Genomic DNA, 20,848 nt, shown 5'->3' with positions numbered 1-20,848 from the left:
CACATCCATCCAAAAAGATCTGTGTACACATATGTTCTTGCAGCACAATTTGTAATAGCCAAAACCTGGAAGCAACCCAGGTGTCCAACAACAGATGAGTGGCTAAGCAAGTTGTGGTATATATACACAATGGAATACTACTCAGCTGTAAAAAAATGGTGACTTCACCGTTTTCAGCCGATCTTGGATGGACCTTGAAAAAATGTTGAGTGAAATAAGTCAGAAACAGAAGGATGAATATGGGATGATCTCACTCTCAGGCCGAAGTTGAAAAACAAGATTAGAAAAGAAAACACAAGTCGAACCTGAAATGGAATTGGAGTATTACACCAAAGTAAAAGACTCTGGGGTGGGTGGGTGGGTGGGGAGAATACAGGTCCATGAAAGATGATGAATGACATAGTGGGGGTTGTATTGTTAAATGGGAATCTGGGGAATGTTATGCATGTACAAACTATTGTATTTACTGTTGAATGTAAAACATTAATTCTCCAATAAAGAAATAAATTATTTTAAAAAAATAGTTTGTTACAAGATTGTAAGATACAATGTACAGTTCCACACCATACCCACCACCAGAGATCTGTGTCCCCATCTCCCCACTTCTCAAAGAGAACCACCAGAGTTCTCACAAATCTTACAGTTTACTTGCTTCTGTTTTGTTTGGATTTTTTTTTTTGGCAAGTTCATGTAAATCAGATCTCTAGATTCCATATGAGTGAAACCATCTGGTAGTTGTCTTTCACCTCTTTACTTATTTTGCTAAGTATAATCACCTCTAGTTCCATCCATTTTATCCCAAAAAGACACACTACCGTCTTTTTTTGATTGCAGAGTAGTATTCTATGGAATATATATCCCATAACTTTTCTTCTTCTTCCTTTTTTTTTTTTTTTTACCAGAGCACTGTTAAGCTCTGGCTTATGGTGGTGCAGGGGATTGAATTTGGGACTTTGGAACCTCAGGCATGAGAGTTGCTTTGCATAACAATTATGCTATCTACCCCTGCCCTATCCCATAACTTTTTTTTTTTTGCCTCCAGGGTTGTCACTGGGGTTTGGTGCTTGAATTAGGAATCCACTGCTCCTGGCGGCCATCTTTTTTCCCCCCATTATTGCTCCTGTTGTTGCTGCTGTTGTTGTTGGCAGAGAAATTGAGAGAGGAGGGGAAAACAGAGGGGGAGAGAAAGATACCTATAGACCTGCTTCACTGCTTGCGAAGCAACCCCCTTGCAGATGGGAAGCTGGGGCTTGAAATGGGATTCTTGCACTTTTTGCACTATGTGTGTTACCCAGTGTGTTACCACCTGGCCCCCATCCCATAGCTTCTTTAACTCCTCATCTGGTGATGGGCATTTAGGCTACTTCCCACTTTGACTATTGTGAATAATGCAGCCATGAACATAGCTGTTACTGTGTTTCTGGTTCTATTCTAATACAGATCATCTCATTAAAACTTAGAATTCCTTTGCTGCTTATTTTCATGTGAAATTCTCAGTAATTCTTGCAAGTCAGGTTTGGTAGTAGCGAATTACTTCAGTTTCTGAAGGTTTGCAAAGATCTTTATTTCTCACTCATATTTAAAGGATAATTTAGCAGGATATAGGGTTCATGGCTGACAATTCTTATCTTTTAATACTTTGAATATGCCATTCCACTCCCTTCTTGCCTCTAGGGTTTGTGATGAGAAATCTGATGAAAACCTGATGGTTCTACCTTTATATGTGACTTTCTGCCTTTCCCTGGTAGCCTGCAATATTTTTTTTTGTTCTTTTTATTTTATTTTATTTAAGAAAGGAGACATTAACAAAACCATAGGATAGGTGGGGTACAACTCCACACAATTCCCACCACCCAATCTCCATATCCCATCCCCTCCCCTGATAGCTTTCCCATTCTCTATCCCTCTGGGAGTATGGACCTGAGTGGTTGTGGGTTGTAGAAGGTGGAAGGTCTGGCTTCTGTAATTGCTTCCCCGCGAAAGTCTAGACCAGGTAGAACAGAAGCAACCAGTGGCACAGCTATATATAAGATTCTGGGTATTATACAGCAAACCCTAACAAAGGGACTTTTCAAAGTTAACCCAATTACCAAATAATGTGATGATAACAATAACTATCCATTGTCTTCTTGAACCCTAAGACAGTAGGAACCTCACATTTCCACAATAGAGCCTATATTTCCCCCAGTCCTGGAACCTTAGGGTGGGGCCCACTTTCCTGCATGCTTCTCTCAATCCATATCAAATAATATTGCATCCACTGATAACAACCTAATCAACACAATGAGTGCCACCCCAGCATGCTTCACTTCAGACTGTGTCCAGAGACTTCAGGTATGGAATGACAAACCTTCAGCTTCATCACTCGGGTGAGACCTTTCCTTTCATAGTATTCTCTAATTCCATTCCAGGTGGTTCACTTCCTAATAAAGTCCCAAAACCTAGATATAGGCCAGGTCCCCCTGAGATAGAGCATATGTTCACACATGTCTAAAAAACCAGGGAAAAATATATATTTTTCTTTTATTCTGGTTTCGGATAGTTTCACAATGATATGTCACCCTCTTGGATTTCTATATTTTGAACATTGCTCTGGTATGGAAAATTTTCCATTAAAATTTCTTTGAATATGTTCTCTATTCCACGCACACTCTCTTTCTGTCTCTCTCTCTTCTTCCTCAGGGATTCCAGTAACTCTCATGCTCGTCTTTTTGGTGGAGTCTGCTATTTCATAGAGAAGTGCTTCATTTCCCTAGTAGGGTGGGGCTCTGAGGAAGCGGAGCTCCAGTACACATTGATGGGGTCGTCTGTTCAGGGAAGTCTGCTCAGCATCCGGAACCTGGTGGCTGAAAAGAGAGTTAACATACAAAGCCAAACAAATTGTTGAACAATCATGGACCTAAAGACTGGAATAGTGCAGATGAAGTGTTGGGGGTATTGCATGCTCTTGTGTACTTCTCCTTTCAGGTATATATTTTTCCCCTAGTTTATGGGCATGGGTGAACCTATGCTCTATCTCAGGGGACCTGGATATCTAGGTTTGGGGACTTTATTGGGGAGTGGAACACCTGGAATGGAATTAGAGAATACTATGAAAGGAAAGGTCTCACCCGAGTGATGAAGCTGAAGGGTTGTCATTCCACACCTGAAGTCTCTGGTCACAGTCTGAAGTGAAGCATGCTGGGGTGGCACTCGTTGTGTTGATTAGGTTGCGATCTGTGGATGCAATATTATTTGATTTGAAATTATGTTAAGTCAGCTAAGTCAGAAAGATAAAGATGAGTATAGGATGTCCCCCCTCATCAACAGAAGTTGAGTAAGAAGAACAGAAAGGGAAACTAAAAGCAGGATCTGATTAAATCGAGAGCTGGGCACCAATGTAAAAACACTGTGGTGAAGGGGAGGGTGGCCATTGGGGAGGGTGGCCATTGAGCTTCATGAGGCCATTGAGGGTGGCATGGTGGAGGGTGGGGCGCGGGGGTGGGTGGTGGGGATGGGACACAGTCTTTTGGTGGTGGGAGTGGTGTTTATGTACAATCCTATTAAAGTGTAAACATTATATAAACCACTATTTAATTAATATGAGAGGCGAAAAACTGATGATATGTCTAGAACTTCTTAAAACACAGACTGAGTCTTTTTAATACATAGGCTGTCTTTGATATGTTCTCTCCCGAAAGCCTAGACCAGGGAGAACAGAAGCAACTGACAGCACAGCTATATACAAGATGCTGGGTACTATACCCCAAACCCTGTCAAAGGGACTTTCCAAAGTTAACCCTATCACCAAATAATGTGATGATAACAATAACTATCCACTGTCTTCTTGAACCCTAAGACAATAGGAACCTCACATTTCCCCCTCAGTTTTTGTGTTGCCCCCAAATAAGAGTGACTCAAAGTTTGTATGCATTGAAAATACAAATTAGTTTTTTTTTCCTAGAGTGTATACAGAATTTAATGCCAAGTCACATGAGACTTGAGCATAGGAGATCTAATTTGGGCAGAGTTCACTACATTTGAGAGACTCGATGTTTGCCCTTTAACAACTTAAATTTTTGTTGTTGTTGTTATTGTTGTTACAAGAGTCCTGTGTATATACAGTTTCACCACTTTTGCACTGACTTTTTCAGATAGAAAGGGACAGACAGAGAGGGACAAACATAACACGAAAGCTTCCTATGTGCTGTGCTGGGGGGCTTGAGCCTGGGCTGCACACATGGCAAGGCAGGCACCCTTCTGGGTGAGCTATCTTGCCAGTTCTTGTCCTTTGATACCTTGTCTACAGTAAATACCATGTTTACCCATGCTGGTGAATGGTTATGGGCCAGAATATTAGTCTGCCTTTAGCAGGAGAATGAAAATTGTCTTTCTTCAGAAAGTTATCAATCGAGTTTATAATATAACAACAGAAGTCAAAATTCTATATTGTAATTCTAGTGCACTCCTGAGTTAATTGTGAAATTTTAGGAATATTATTGACTTCTGAGTTTTCTTCCTTGTCTGATAAATGAGGAAACAGTAACCACTTAAATTCTTTCCAGTTCCAAAAATCCCATGACTATGAAATTCTGTTGTTTAAAGTTTGAGAAGCACTCACAGATTGAAGTTGAAAAACAAGATCAGAAGAGGAATCACAAGTAGAACCTGAACTGGAATGGTATATTTCACCAAAGTAAAAAGACTCTGGGATGGGTGGGGGAAGAGTACAGGTCCTGGAAAAGGATGACAGAGGACCTAGTGGGGGTTGTATTGTTATATGGAAAACTGAGTAATGTTAATACATGTACAAACTACTGTATTTACTGTTGACTGTAAAATATTAATCCCCCAATAAAGAAATTAAAAAAATAGTTTGATAAGTATCTCATTGGTTCATTGGTTCATTTTGAATCTCACATTTCCCTGTGAGGAAAACAGGGTATTTGATAGATAGGAAAAATCAGTGTTACTAGCACCACAACTATTAACTAGCAAGTCAAGGTTATGGGCCGGGCGGTAATGTACCGACATAAGTGCAAGGACCCACGTATGGATCCAGTTCGATTCCCCGGCAGAAACAAAACAAAACAAAACAAAAACCTTTTGTGATGACAATGGCCCTATAATACAGTTTGAGATCTGGAAGTGTGATGCCTCCGGTTCTGTTCTTTTTTCTCAAGATTGTTTTGGCAATTCTAGGTCTTTTCTGGTTCCAGATCAACATTTGTAGCATTTTTTCTATTCTCCTAAAAAAATGTGCTTGGGATCTTGATGGGGATAGCATTAAATTTGTAGATGGCTCTGGGTAATATATTCATTTTGATGATGTTAATTCTTCCAACTTCTTTCCACTTCTTTGTGTCTTTTTCAATTTCTTTGAGTATTTCTTTTTCAATTTCTTTGACTCATAATTTTCAGTATACAAGTCTTTCACTTCTTTGGTTAGGTTTACTCCTAGATATTTTATTGTTTTTGTTGCTATAGTAAAAGGAATTGTTTTCTGGATTTCAATTTCTTCTAACTTAGTGTTTGCATAGAGGAATGCCACTGACTTTTGAATGTTAATTTTGTAGCCTGACACCTTACTGTATTGCCTGATGATTTCCAAAAGCTTCTTGCTGGATTCCTTAGGTTTTTCCATGTATACTATCATGTCATCAAAACTGCTTGGTACTGGAACATGAATAGATACACTGACCAGTGGAATAGAATTGAGAGCCCAGAAATGAGGCCCCACACCTATGGACATCTAATCTTTGACAAAGGGGCCCAGACTATTCAATGGGGAAAGCAGAGTCTCCTCAACAAATGGTGTTGGAAACAATGGGTTGAAACATGCAGAAGAATGAAACTGAACCACTGTATTTCACCAAATACAAAAGTAAATTCCAAATGGATCAAGGACTTGGATGTTAGACCACAAACTATCAAATACTTAGAGGAAAATATTGGCAGAACTCTTTTCCTTATAAATTTTAAAGACATTTTCAATGAAACGAATCCAATTACAAAGAAGACTAAGGCAAGTATAAACCTATGGGACTACATCAAGTTAAAAAGCTTCTTCACAGCAAAAGAAACCACTACCCAAACCAAGAGACCCCTCACAGAATGGGAGAAGATCTTTACATGCCATACATCAGATAAGAGTTTAATAACCAACATATATAAAGAGCTTGCCAGACTCAACAACAAGACAACAAATAACCCCATCCAAAAATGAGGGGAGGACTTGGACAGAATATTCACCACAGAAGAGATCCAAAAGGCTGAGAAACACATGAAAAAATGCTCCGAGTCTCTGATTGTCAGAGAAATGCAAATCAAGACAACAATGAGATATCACTTCACTCCTGTGAGAATGTCATACATCAGAAAAGGTAACAGCAGCAAATGCTGGAAAGGGTGTGGGGTCAAAGGAACCCTCCTGCACTGCTGGTGGGAATGTAAATTGTTCCACCCTCTGTGGAGAACAGTCTGGAGAACTCTCAGAAGGCTAGAAATGGACCTACCCTATGACCCTGCAATTCCTCTCCTGGGGATATATCCTAAGGAACTCAACACATCAATCCAAAAAAATCTGTGTACACATATGTTCTTGGCAGCACAATTTGTAATAGCCAACACCTGGAAGCAACCCAGGTGTCCAAGAACAGATGAGTGGCTGAGCAAGTTGTGGTCTAGATACACAATGGAATACTACTCAGCTGTAAAAAATGGTGACTTCACCGTTTTCAGCCGATCTTGGATGGACCTTGAAAAAATCATGTTGAGTGAAATAAGTCAGAAACAGAAGGATGAATATGGGATGATCTCACTCTCAGGCCGAAGTTGAAAAACAAGATCAGAAAAGAAAACACAAGTCGAACCTGAAATGGAATTGGCATATTGCACCCAAGTAAAAGACTCTGGGTTGGGTGGGTGGGGAGAATACAGGTCCATGAAGGATGATAAATGACATAGTGGAGGTTGTATTGTTAAATGGGAAACTGGGGAATGTTATGCATGTACAAACTATTGTATTTACTGTTGAATGTAAAACATTAATTCCCCAATAAAGAAATAAATTAAAAAAAAACTTTTGTGGTTCGGGAGGTGGCGCAGTGGATAGGGCGTTGGACTCTTAAGCAGGAGATCCTGGGATCGATACCTCCGCAGCACATGTACCAGAGTAATGTCTGGTTTTTTTTTTTTTTTTTTTTTTTTGCCTCCAGGGTTGTTGCTGGGGCTAGGTGCCTGCACCATGAATCCACTGCTCCTGGAGGCTTTTCTTGCCCCCTTTGTTGCTGTTGTTTTATCGTTGTTGTGGTTATTATTATTGTTGTTGATGTCATTGTTGGATAGGACAGAGAGAAATGGAGAAAGGAGGGGAAAACAGAGAGGAGGAGAGAAAGACAGACACTTGCAGACCTGCTTCACTGCTTGTGAAGTGACTCCCCTGCAAGTGGGGAGCTGGGGGCTCAAACCAGGATCCTTATGCCAGTCCTGGCGCTTTGCGCCATGTGCGCTTAACTTGCTGCTACCGCCTGACCCCCGATGTCTGGTTCTTTCTCTCTCTCCTCCGGTCTTTCTCATTAATAAATAAAATCTTAAAAAAAAAAGTCAAAGTTACTATGTCAGTACCTCACCCAGAACTTGACTCTAAACCTGATGCTACCTTCTTGGTTAGATTGGAATCAACCTCCTATAGTAGAAACTAACTACTTGCTGTCTAGTAGTAGCCCATGAACTTAGCTGTGGCTATCTGACTGAGTTCTATCAGCAGAATGTGAATAAAAGTAGAACATATTGTGATACATTTTTAGGAGAAAAGCAAAAAAAAGGAAAGAACATGCATTTGTGAATTCCTGCATGCTGATGTACTCTTCTAATTGACTGGCATGGAAAGGACCACTAAGACAAGCTTGCAGATTGATTTCCAGGTGGTAGGACTTTTGTTGCCCTCTGTGCCTATTTACTCCACTGACTGACCTGTTCACCTCTCCAGGATATATACAGGAACCAGAAATGACCCTTTATTGTGACTGAATCACTGTATTTGTTTCAGTATATGTGTTAAGCACTCACTCTAGTAGACTCACTTGAGTAGTGTTGTGGGACTTGAAGTTGTGGATCTTTGGCTTAATGCATTCGTTTATTTTTGTCTCTGGCAGTTGGTGATTGAACATCTCTGCAACATGCACAAGTCAATGAGTGGTGAAAACCAGCAGAACTAAAGGGTCATATGGATGTAAGTGCATTTGAAGGCTCTCACACCCACTTCTCCAGGGTAAGGCAAAGGTGTTCTCTGCTCTTGTTTTTTTTGGTTTTACTAAGTCATAGAAGCTCTTCTCTCAGAAACCTTAAGAAACCAGTGCAGTGCAGTGAGGTTTCCAAGTCTTTTATTGATTCAATTAAGTGACAACATGCAAATTGACAACTCAGACTAGAAACTTGTGATAAAGAGATGGGATAGAATCTATACTTGAGATTGTCTCAACACAGGAAAGTTGAAATGAGTTTGTAAGGAGTATGAATAACATGGGAGGAATTGTTGGGTTTTGCTGGGATATATTATAGAGAAGGGCCTGGGAAGAGCCACCTCTCAGCTGCTGTTTCTTTCCATTTGTTCTTTCCAGGTCCTGACTCATGGTGTTGAAGCTTGTTTGTATAGATTATCTCTTGATACTGCCTAGAGCTTAGAGTGGTGGCAAGAAAATTTTCACCAACCCTTCTTCCAAGACTCAGCATGGCTCAAAAAATGATTTCATAGACATTTTTAATTCACAATTTTAACTTCAGAGGAGTTCTCCTTTGAAAAATTAGTCTCCAAAGCTACATTAACAGCATAAATTTAGTAATTAAGCCTGTTAGCAACATGGAAGAATTTCTGTTACTATTACTGATATTAGTTGCTCAGAAATTACCATAATTAAAACAAATGACAAGATGTGGAGATAAAGACAGTCTTTAAAAGATGTAATTTAAAATCTGGGTCTAGAATTGTTTGGCATGGTAAAGGGAATGAGATTTAGGAGTTTGTGTACCTTGAGTAGTATTGCTGGAGGTGTGGGGAGGGAGGGGGGGTTGAGACTGATTCTTGGGCAGTCTTTGTGCCACTGTTTCATTATGGATGGATTGCATGCCTTCTTCTTTTCAATTTGACTTTCTTTTCTCTTTTGTTTGCCCCAAATATTGGAGGGAAGTGCTATGTTTTCCAGGTGAGGCGTGCTAGCATTTTGATAGAATGATGTGTCATTGTGTGGAACTTTCCCATCCATAAGAGGACACTTCATTCCCCTGGTCACTGAATACTTCTGTTACTCTAACCAAGTCATTGTTCTAAATATTTGTGATTGAGGCTCACTGAATGCTAGAGAGATGAGTGGTACCTTTTGGGAAGGGAAGAGTAATTAGAGTTGGGGAAGGTGTAGGTGCTTAAAGGGGCTGAGTCTTAAATTGCTAATATGATCTGTGTTTACCCAGTGCTAAAACTGTTTTGGGAGCCAATTATTTGAAAAAAGAATCATATTTTTCCCATGCAAAACTAAGTCTGAGTTTGAGCCTTTGGAGGGGAATTTGGACCACAAAGGAGGGAGAGGTTGCTGAGCTACCAAGTTTCCTAGAACAAGCTTGGTGTTTCATTCTTGACTTATTGTTGCCAAACTTTCTACATTCACCTGGAAGTAGATTGTTGTGGTATGTATGCAGTGATCCACCAAGAGGAAAAGTGTAAGAGCAATTTAAATCCAAAAATACAGGGTAGATAAGACTTTGCCAGACATTTCTTTCCTTGCTTTATGATTCCAGATTTTGGCAAAGTAGCCTCCAAGTTGTTCTATTTGTTTTTTGAAGAATAATCACCAACTTCATCATCATCATCATCATCATCATCATCATCATCATTATTATTATTATTATTAATCAGAGCACTGCTCAGATCTGACTTATGGTGGTGCTGGGGATTGAACCTGGGACCTTTGATGCTTCAGGCATGAAAGACATTTTGCATAACTACTATGGTATCTCCCCAGCCCACAGTAACCTCCGAGTTGTTGAGGTTATAAGTAGGTTGTCAGATGGGAGAGTTGATTGTTTTGTAGTTAGTATAAAGAAAAGGAGTACTTTTAGATATATTGCTGTGGGGTCTGTGTAATGTCTTTTATCACAAGACAGAAACTTAAGTTAGTTACTTTTAAGTAAGGTTGAATGTGAAAAACAAAACAAAACACCCAGGTACATGTGGGGAGAACCTATAGTCTAGCCAGGTCTCCTGGAGAGAAAAATCTAGTTAAGGATCAGAAGGACTCTACAGTGTGTCTGTACTAACAGTGACTAGTCTACATTCTATTTATTGACATGTAACATTCAAATTAACCTCCAAGGACTGAATTTCTTAGGGAGAAGTGAGAGTTGTGTGGCATGAGGATTTGGAGAAGGGAGAATACCTCCCACCATCTTCTTGTAGGAAGAAGACATCTTAAGAGGTGGGAGGCCTGGGTCCCATTATTTAAGTAAAGAAGACTCTGGCCTTGGGTTATTTGTGTAAATACAGAAGGTTTCCTCTATTGCAAAAGCTAGTTGGCAGTTTGACTTTGTGTGGCACTGGGCAGAAAAGGACTGATTAGGTCCATTTTTAACATGGCTCAGCATTTCTATTTTGGCTTCTTTCCTCATGTCCTCTAATTTCTACTTCTCCTTGTCTGCACAGCTTAACTGATGATCTATCTGTAGACCAAGAAGAAAAAGGGTATGATCGGGAGTCAGGCGGTAGCACCGCCATAAGTCAGAGTTGAACAGTGCTGTAGTCTAAAAGGGGAAAAAGTCATTAAATTTATAGTGTTTTATAATTTCATTTTCAAAATTCGTTAGTATTATTTTTCAAGTTCCTTAAAAACACACACATGGGAGCCCAGTGGTAGTGCAGCGGGTTAAGCGCACATGGTGTGAAGCGCAAGAATCAGCGTAAGGATCCCGGTTGGATCCCCCGGCTCCCCACCTGCAGGGGAGTCGCTTCACAGGCGGTGAAGCAGGTCTGCAGGTGTGCCTGTCTTTCTCACCCCCTCTCTATCTTCCACTCCTCTCTCCATTTATCTCTGTTCTATCCAACAATGATGACATCAATAACAACAACAATAACTACAGCAACAATGAAAAACAAGGGCAACAAAAGGGAAAATAAATAAATAAAATTTAAAAAGAAAAAGGGTATGATAATTCCATGGTAGCTATCTGTCATGGTCAAATCTTTACTGGTCAGGGCTCTTCTTCTTCTAGCGTTTGCCACTGGTCAGGGCTCTAATGCTAGGCAGTCTTAGGGGTAAAGGTGCCTTTTCTTGGTCCAGATAACTATGGTCTCAGTCTGTGGCATCTTGTTTTTAGTAAGGACTGTCTTTCTGGCAGTTTCTGTATGAGTGAGTGATGGTGAGATAGCCTGATAGAACATGAGACTTCTCTAGTATAACAACCCAGAGTTCTTAACTCCTGGGATCAACTTAAGCAGTGTTTTGGGGTTATATGTATAATATCTAACTGGAAGATTATTTCCAAAATCTATATGTTCAGTAGCAAGTGTGGAAAAAGCTTGAATCCATTCTTTTGAGAAGACTGACTGCATTTGAATACAGAATGGTAAGGAAATGACTGGGCTAGAAGATGGGAAATGAGTTACCTTTTCATATTAATATCTTATTTTTTTTTGTATCTGTCAAATATGATTGTCTCAGCCACCCATACATTCCACAAGAATAATGGGTAGGTGGCTGTCAAAATGTTGAAAGATGTTTTGACAAGTGTTGTTCCAACAGCTGGATTTATAAGACTACAGTTCTGACAAAGGAAAAGAACTTCACTTATTACTCTAAAAATAAATTACATATAGGTGTTGTCATTTTGGGGATTACTGCTTTACAAAGTAGACTTTTAAGATTTTTTTTATAGTTTTTTTTCACTTGCCCTGGTCTTGGAAAGTTTCCTTTGAGGATTTAAAAAATTTTTTTTAAAGGTTTATCTGTTTATTAATAAGAGAGGAGGGAGAGAGACAACCTCTCTCATTGGACTTCACCTCCTAGGCTATAGTAGAATGAATGTGGTTTTTACGGGGGACTCATCCTTATCTTGCAGAAGGTTCTGTTCTTATTTATGATTCAATGTCAGTACAGAACAGTGGTCTCTGGCTTGTGGACCTGCACAGCTGTGAGTACATTGGGGTGATCTGTGGCAACACAAGCAGACCATCATTTTACTGGATTCAAATTGGACTCTCACAGTTCTCAAGGAGCTGGCTCCTGGTGGTGCCACATACAGAGAACCAGTATTTCCTTAGAGAGATACAGCTTCTTTTGAAAGAGGCAAAAGGGAGTTCAGCAGGGCTTCTGCAACTGCTGGCTGGTAAAGAATGGAGTCTGTTGTTGAAGGGTGCTCAGCTTCAGCTTTCTCACTAGCTGCTGACTACTGAGTGGAGACAGCAGAGATGAATCATCAATTCCATCTTCTCTTCTGCTGACTCTGTGAGAGCCCTCACCCCCCTTTTTGAGTTGAAAGAATGGGAAGGGGGTATAGAATTGTATCTGATTAGTTTTATCATATATCCTGTATGTTTCCTGAATAGGAAGGTTGGTATATAGATTTCTAGTATAGTATATAAATCTATAGTATATAGATTGCATAATGTTGCCATAATTCCATACCATTTCCACCATCAGAGTTTTGAATCCCCAATACCCTCCTTTGCTAACCACTGCAGTTCTCCCAAGGTTGCAGACATGGGTTAAGTATTATTTCTACAGCTATCTGTCTATATTTGTATATAATTGCTACCCCCTCTTTTAAAATAAAGGTCCTGTCATCCTTTCCAAGATACATATAACCCTATTACTACATCCAAATGTCCCTCTCTTTTTCCTTTTATCTCTCTGGGTCTTGATGGAGCTGGAGTTCAGAGCCCTCTTACCCTCTTCCTCCTATCTCTTCTCCCTCACTGGGAACATGGATGAAAATTATTTTTGGGTTGCGAAAGGTTCTGGTTTCTGTAATTGCTTTTCTGATGGATGTGAGCATTGACAGGTCGATCCATAACCCCAGCCTGTTTCTGTCTTTTCCTAGAGGGGTAGGGCTCTGGGGAGGTGAGGTTCAAGAACACATTGGTGAGGTCCTCTGCGGGGTGAAGTCAGGATGGAATCATGGTAGCGTCTACAACTTGGTGGCTGAAAGGCGGCAAGATATCTCAGCCCATACTCTTCTCTCTGCCTTCTTAGCACAGAGTTCGATGTGTAGACTCATCATATCTGAGGTTATTGAACACCAGAGTTGCAGAGCTGGTTTTCATTAAAATTCTTTGTTTACTAAACACACCTTTCTTTGTTAAGACACTGACTCCTCTGACCTTATCAGGAGGGATCAAAAGACACTTTTCCTCCTATCAGCTGTGATTGTGAGAAATAATGAACACTCTCTGTGTCCCAGATATCTGCTTACATAGGAAGTTGACAGTATCTTCAAAATCAGTCTGTACAACTTTGAGGACAGATTCTAATATTCTCATTATTTGTTTTTGCTCATGGAAATCGAGCTTTATGATGGAGATCAAGTGCTATGATTATAAAGCATACCTATTTACTTATTTTAGAAAACATTTTACTATTATTTATTTTTAAAGCCAGAACACTGCTCAGCTCTGGCTTCTGGTGGTGCTGGGGATTGAACTTTGACCTTAGAGTCTTAGGAAAGTCTTTTGCATAATCATTACACTGTCTCCCCAGCCCTAAAGCACTCCTCTTTGAAATTTTTCCTAGACCTAAGGGCTTTTTTGTTCCAAACATCATTTAATAAAATGCAACATGATATTAACAGGATTGGTTGGATAAACTCTTGGAGTTTATTTAAGCAGACGCTGCCCTTTATTGATTCTCAATCATAACGTGTAGCATGACTACACATGCCAATCATAACGTGTAGCATGACTCAATCATAACGTGTAGCATGACTACACATGCCAGTGTTCTCAAACAATGGTGATGCTTGCTTGGCAGCTTTACCCTTCTCTAACTCTAAGGCTGAATGCACATAAATGCTTCTTTTGTTCATTCTATTTAAAATGCACTTTTCTACTTCTTGCTGAAATGATTTAAACTCTTATGTTAGGTCTATAGACTTTGGCTTCTTAAGAAATCTCCTTTTGGTTCTCACTCATTCACCCTCCTTCTCCCCCATCTTCCTTATTTCTCATCCACAAATAGTAAGGATTTAATTTTTCTCTATTTATGGTAATAACATATTAAATGCTGTTGTGTTTGAGGCTCCAAAGTTCCAAGTTCAATTCCTGCCATCATCATAAGCCAGAACTGAACTCTAAACTCCGGTCTCTCTCTTTCTGTATCTCTCTAATCATTAAAATAAAATGGATAAAGTATTTAAAAAGATCAGCAGGGAAGCAATTACAGAAGCCAGACCTTCCACCTTCTGCATCCCACAATGACCTTGGGTCCAGACTCCTAGAGGGTTAAAGAGTAGGAAAGCTATCAGGGGAGGGGATGGGATACAGAGTTCTGGTGGTGGGAATTGTGTAGAGTTGTACCCTTCTTATCCTATGGTTTTGTCAATGTTTCCTTTTTATAAATAAAAAAATAAAAATATTGAAAAAGAAATCTTAAAAAATTTAATGTTTATCTTCTTTTTCTAGTTTGATCTTGATCACTGTCATGTTAGTTATTAACTTGAGCTGTAATCTCATCTGTATGTGTGGTCCTCATAGTAGAAAATTTGCTTTCTCTTTTTGTTCATAAAAGACATAATTACCACTGTTTGGATTATTTTGCATTCTTTAGTTATTAATCTGTGTTGCTAATTGAAACATCCTCAATTATTTACACTATATGGTTTTGTTTCTTTTTATCTAAGATTTTTGAGGGGATTATGTAGAAAGGGAATATTTGGGGTATGAAAGAATTCACCACAGTATGCTGTTCTTCCCAGACTCCTTTTGGAGAGTTGAGACAGATTTTCTCTTTTTTTAAAAAAAAAAAAATTTATAAAATAAAAATAGAAAATATCGACCAAACCATAGGATAAGGGGGGTAAAATCCCACACATTTCTCATAACCAGAGTTCCATATCCCATCCCCTCCACTGGAAGCTTTCCTATTCTTTACCTCTCTGGGAGCATGGACCCAGGATCATTATGGGGTGCAGAAGGTAGAAGGTCTGGCTTCTGTAATTGTTTCTCTACTGAACATGGACATTGGCAGGTCAATCCATACTCCCAGCCTGTTTCTATCTTTCCTTAGTGGGGCAGGGTTCCGGAGAGATGGGGTTCCAGGATATATTGGTGAGGTCGTCTGCTGGGGAAGTCAGGTTGGCATCATGGTAACATGAAATTTGATGTCTGGAAAAACATTAATATATAAAGAAGAACAAATCATTTAATAATCTGGAACCTAAAGGCAAGAATATAGCAGATGAGATTTGAGGTTTCCATTTTGGAAAAAGCTAGGAAGCTTATTTTAGGTATATTCCAAGGGGCCCATAACTTTACTAATTTTGCCTGAACCTGACAGCTAACATGCAGGTGGGCCAAAGGTATTATCTGGGGGAAATAGTGTCAGAATTGGAAATGGGACTACAAAGTTGGATCGGGGAAGAGTAGCTCCTAAATCTGGGAAAAGTATATAAATACCATTAACTGTAAACCCCATTGATTTGATCTGGGGCCTATATTCAGTGCAGGAGCCTATGTAATTTCTGCATCCCTGTAGATCTGAGCTTGCATTCTGTGGTCATAGATAGGAACATTCTGGGCTGCACCCATTCATTGCCAGACCCATCTTCCTTGAGTGGTAGAGGATTTTGGTCCAACTTCTCTTCCTTCTTAAGAATGGGGCAGTCCCTACTAACATTGTTGATCCTCATTGAGGGAATGGTCCTATAGGACCCCACATAGGGGTCCATTATGTTGTTCCTGATGGAGATGACCAGTGACAGTGGAGAGAGGGATCTATTAGAGGTCTAGGCCCATCCTGTGTGTATGGGAATCCCAGGATTCCCTAACTAGAGCCCTGGGAGATGAGGTGGCCTGGTAGTAAGCCAAAGAGTCATTAAAGTATGCCGGCCGATCTCTTGCCCTTATCCAACTTTTGTAGACCTTACTTCGTTTGGAAAGGTTAGCTTTGGAGTGATTGAGGGGAGTGAAACAGGTAGTAGGTGAGGAGTGTATCTAGGTCTAATTCGAAACTATTTGATTAAGTACTTTATGGTGTCTTTTTTAGGTCTTTCTATTTGCTTGCTGCACTTACTGGGTCAAGAGTTTATCATTTTGAGAATCAGAAAAAATAATTATCAACTGTGACTTATTTGGCTGAGAGAAATTCTTTTTTTATATTTATTTTATTTATTCCCTTTTGTTGCCCTTGTTGTTTTATTGTTGTAGTTATTATTGTAGTTGTCGTTGTTGGATAGGACAGAGAGAAATGGAGAGAGGAGGGGAAGACAGAGAGGAGGAGAGAAAGATAGACACCTGCAGACCTGCTTCACCGCCTGTGAAGCAAGTCCCCTGCAGGTGGGGAGCCGGGGTTCGAACCAGGATCCTTATGTCGGTCCTTGTGCTTTGCGCCACCTGCGCTTAGCCCGCTGCACTACAGCCCGACTCCTGGCTGAGAGAAATTCTGTAGGCAGGCAGTACTCCTTTCCTGCCTGTGAAAGAACTGTTCACATTTGAGGATGTTTGAGAGAGGAAAATATGGAGATTAGTAGCAAGAAACTGAGAGTGGGCTGTACTAAACTACTTGTTAACTGTTCTGAAAACCCCAGGGCCTCAGCCATTTGTTCTTTCTCACAGAATTATGTGTAGTTGGAGGAAGCAAGAAACACAACTTCTGAGAAAGTTGGATTTTTAACTGTTGGTTTGATACTTCTCTTCACCACCCTTTTCTCCTCCTCCCTGCCTTTTTTTCCTCTCTTGTCTGGCACTAGGATAAGAAAAGCTAACAGAAGGGTGATACACAACTTAAAATATGTAGCTTCCTTGTTATGTGCTGACTTGTGTTATATGGAATATCTCGTTCTTCCTTCATTTTTATGTATACCTTCCAATTTCTTGCTCTACAGGCTACTCAGAACTTCCCTCTGCTCCCCAGAGTGCTCACCCCTATCTGTTCACAGGAAAGAACAGATGGGATTGGGTCCTGCCTAGGAAGGATTAGTAGCCCCTGTAGGGTTTGCTCCTGAGGAAAGCAGAGGGACTCTCATTTTACTCTGCCTCCTGAATGGCTGCTGCAGTCAGATGTGCTCTTACCATTTTTACTTTATTTTCTCTAGACTAGCATTCATTTTTCTGGGTAGGTTCAAATTCTGCACCTTCAAAGCAGTCTGCACTAGGATTGATTTGGCCACATCTAAATTTGTTTGTTGAGCTAGATTCTACCTGGTCCTGTTTTATAACTCTGAATAGATCATGAAGACTCTGGAATATGAGCCCTATTTTTGAGAATATGAGAAAGGAGCTTCCTTTCTTCTTTAGTACTAGGAATGGAAGGCACCTATATTCTTTTTTGGCCAGGTATCACTGAAATCATCACAATGGTTATAGAGGAATTAGTTCACTTTGCTTTGTGGCACAATCCCACAATTGGCAGTCACCCCAAACCTTTACTCAGATGACTTATTCTGTTATTTAGGCTCTCTACCACACTGGTAAATTAGTTGTTTTTACTAGAGATGTTCTCTTCCTTTGTCTTAGTTGTTCAATATAAAAAATATATATTTTTTCTTAGCCAGGCCCATTTATTTGAAGGGCAGGGATAAGACCTAATTCTTAAGTATCCTTGGCCACCCTTTCTTCTCCCTGTAGACTAAGCATAAGACTGCATTCAAATTAGCAGAATCATAAGTGCTTTAACCTAATTAAACCAAATTTAGAGAATCCAACAGGAAGAAATGACCTTAAAAGTTAACATTTAAGCACACTCTGGAGGTCCATCTGATTTGCCACCTTACTTTTTGATTATTATTTTCATGATTCAATTACTTATCCCTCCTTAATTTTTAATTTTAATTTTTATTTTGTGCCAGGCTGTGCGCAAGGTGCAGGGAATCTGAGGTGGACATTTAAATATAGAGCTTAACATCAAGTGAAGAAGCTAGACATTGAACATATATTGGGCTGTTGGAAAAGTTATGATGCATTTTTGTATAGACATAGAAAAATATGTCATGACTTTTACAGTAATTCAATAATTTAAAGTCTGATGAATGTTTTTAAGTTTCAAGATCTGGGGCTAGGCATTGGTGGATCCAGTAGAGGGCACACATTATCATGTGCAAGGACCTGGGTCAAGCCCCTGGTCCCCTCCCCCCTTCAGGGGGGAAGCTTTACATATGAAGCAGGGCTGCAGCCCCCCCCCCCCCCCCCAGAGGAATGTGTGGAGAAAATAGCCACTTGAAAAGGGCTGGACAAAGCAGAATAGTGAACTCAGGAAGCTTTCAGGTTACAATTAGAGCTGGAAGATGGATGGGCTGTTCAGAGACAAGGCCAAAGATACATGAGATTTTGCTGCTGGCAGTCTAGGACTTCCAGAAAGCATAGGGAAAGGGCTCTAGGGGCTAAGAGATAGTGGGAGACATGGATGGGAAAAGGAATGAAAGGGACTGTATGACCATACAAATTGGAAGAGAGAGACCTGGGAGTTCTTGACTTCTCTTTGTGCCTATTGTTAGCAGGGATATTGATAATATTTACTGTCCTGTGGTGAGAGTAAGCCTGATCATTTCCAAGGTCAGGAGTGGAGGCACTGGTATGCGAGGAGGGTGGTGTGGATATTGGAGCATCTGGGACTTTGGATCTCCAGGCAGACTCCTGTTTGAGGGAGAATCTTACGGTAAAAACTCAGGACTTGCATGTAATCCCACCCAGAGGAGGGGCTGTTTCAATTTCAAGCACCCAGAGTTCCTTCTTAGAATGCATTCTGGCTCCTCTCTGGGGTAGTGTATAGACCTGGAGAGGATCATAGATGATGCTCCTGCTTTGTTTGACTTTGTGGATCACTTTATAGATCTCACTGTATAGACAGCATTTCCTGTGCCATACTTCTGCTGGGTCACTTTGTGCCTGATAAAGAGCCCTCCTTCATTTTTTTGATTTCCTTCCCCCTTCCCATTTGCTCATCTGTGTTACTTGTATCTGGACAGATGTAGCCTGAGTCATTATGAAGGCAGAACATCTTCATGTGCCTGACATGGATTAATTAAATTAATTAATTAATTAATTATATTAGTGATTTAATAATGATTGACAAGGCTGTGTTATTACGAGGTATACAATTCCACACAATTCCCATCACCAGAGTTTCACATCCCATCCCCTCCATTGGAAACTTCCCTATTCTTTATTCCTCTGGAGTATGGACCAAAGATCTTTATGGGGAGCAGAAGATGGGAGGTCTGGCTTCTGTAATCGCTTCTCCACTGGATATGGGCGTTGACAGATCAATCTGTGCTCCCAGCCTGCTTCTCTCTTTCCCTAGTGGGGCAGAGCTCTGGGGAGGTGAGGCTCCAGGACACATTGGTGAGGTCGTCTGCCCAGAGAAGTCAGTTGGCATCATGACAGCATCTGCAACTTGGTGGCTGAAAAGCATTAAAAAGTAAAGCAGAACAAACTGTCTAATAATCAGGAACTTAAAGGTAGGAATAGAGCAGGTGAGGTTTGGTGTCTTCATGTTGAAAAGAGCCAGGAAGTCTATTTTAGGTATGTCCCAAGGGGCCCATGACTTTACTAATTTTTGCCTGAAGGGTTTTATTTTATTAAGTCCCTGTCTGTATGGGCTGGGGAGATGGCTCAGCTTGTTAGAGCACAGGCTTCACATGTCTTGAGGCCCAGGTTCAGTCTCCAGTACCTTCCTAGATGAAAACCTCAGTGGTACATGGTCTCTCTTTCTCTCTCTTATAAGGAAATAAATGAAATAAATATTACTGTCTATAGAAAAGCATTTGGTTTAAAACCTGGAATCACTTCTAGCAGTTAACATAATAGGCTTTCAGTTCTACCTTCTGAGCCATCCAAAAGGGATTCTATAGCACATGCCAAAAGAAACTAAATATATGAAATGACCTTTAAGTGATCTACTTTTGGAGAAACTAATGTTTAACTTTGTGAGTACTTGATTTAAAGTTCAGAACAAACTCCTTGATAAGTCTTTACTGTCTCCCTGTGGACAGATGCTGGTGTCTTTATTCTTTGTGCCACTGTCTGTTGGAATGCTAAACGTACTTACATAATGAAATTCAAAGATTTGCCAAAAGACCTAATTTTCAATTGAATTCTTTCTGGATTCCTGTTACCATTATAAGGATGTCACATCAAAATGACATTTTCATGAAACGTAACCCTCACTTCTGAAGGTCTACTTAATGTGTAGAAGAACTTTTCATATATGAATCATAATTCTCAAAACAAGCAGGGAGAACAAATGTGACTATGAAGGTTGGTTAGGGGTAGAGAAAATTTTCCTTATGGAAAATTATAGCATGTAGGGAACTTCAGAAACTCACTGATACCCCAGGCACAGTGTTGAAATCATGGCTTTAAAAGCACCCCTTCCTTCCTTACAAAGAAATCTGTCATATAGATTACTTACCCCAACTTTGCACTGACACTGCTTTTCATCTGTAATATAGTTATGATCATAGTACAGTTCCTGTAGGATCCTGAAAGTTCTGAGGTAGCCAAGTCACATCAGATCTCTGCCAGATTGGAACCTTTTTTGAAGATGGGACCAGATCTTTTATGTCTCACAAGGTGACTTTGGGAAAATGATCTCACCCTTTGTGATGTCCTAGATGCCTAAGCCTCAATGATCCTCATATAGAGATGTATTCAATGTATGTTTGCTGAGTCAGT

At 40.1% G+C, this 20,848-nt stretch overlaps 1 protein-coding gene across 3 annotated transcripts in view; it reads left to right on the top strand.

Annotated features, from left to right (window-relative positions):
• The window catches only part of TMEM108 (transmembrane protein 108), a 340,373-nt gene that overhangs the window by 6,251 nt on the left and 313,274 nt on the right, over positions 1–20,848 (top strand). For all 3 annotated transcript variants that reach the window (XM_060197000.1, XM_060196996.1, XM_060196999.1), the window contains exon 2: positions 8,136–8,251. The gene's annotated coding sequence lies outside the window, so the exon portion shown is untranslated. The remainder of the gene's footprint in view (positions 1–8,135; positions 8,252–20,848) is intronic.

Source organism: Erinaceus europaeus, chromosome 1 (genome assembly GCF_950295315.1).
Source record: "Erinaceus europaeus chromosome 1, mEriEur2.1, whole genome shotgun sequence".
Taxonomy (NCBI): domain Eukaryota; kingdom Metazoa; phylum Chordata; class Mammalia; order Eulipotyphla; family Erinaceidae; genus Erinaceus; species Erinaceus europaeus.
Note: the sequence above shows the minus strand (reverse complement) of the source record. Positions and strands in the feature narration are given on the sequence as shown.